Source organism: Myotis davidii, unplaced genomic scaffold (genome assembly GCF_000327345.1).
Source record: "Myotis davidii unplaced genomic scaffold, ASM32734v1 scaffold1271, whole genome shotgun sequence".
Lineage (NCBI taxonomy): Eukaryota > Metazoa > Chordata > Mammalia > Chiroptera > Vespertilionidae > Myotis > Myotis davidii.
This window is the reverse complement of record NW_006282255.1, coordinates 4,575-4,969: the sequence shown is the minus strand read 5'-3', so window position 1 is coordinate 4,969 and position 395 is coordinate 4,575.

Below are 395 nucleotides of genomic sequence, written 5' to 3'. Positions count from 1 at the left end.
GACTAATGAGTTTGCTGACCACTGCCCTAGTAGATGTGGATACATAATGGTGGTGCCAATAGCCATTGTTGGCAGGAAGTGGATCTGTGTCCGAGAGATCCAGAACTTGCTTCCACAGCCACACCATCCTGCAGAACCTCCTATAAAAAGCCGAGAATCCCTGGGCAGTGCAGAGGTGCTGTCTTCCAATGCTAGCAGAAAGGTAAGAACCACAAGAACATAAACTAGCCTCTCTAGGCCCACCAACCCAACAGAGCTAGGTCGAGAAAACTGAGATGCCTGAAACAATATAGGAGGGCGAACAGCCATTGCTGGTAGCGGGGTGGAGTCACAAAATTATGAACTTCCACTGCCTTTCCCACCCATTTTAGAAGAGCTCAGTAGAGGCAGTGGAG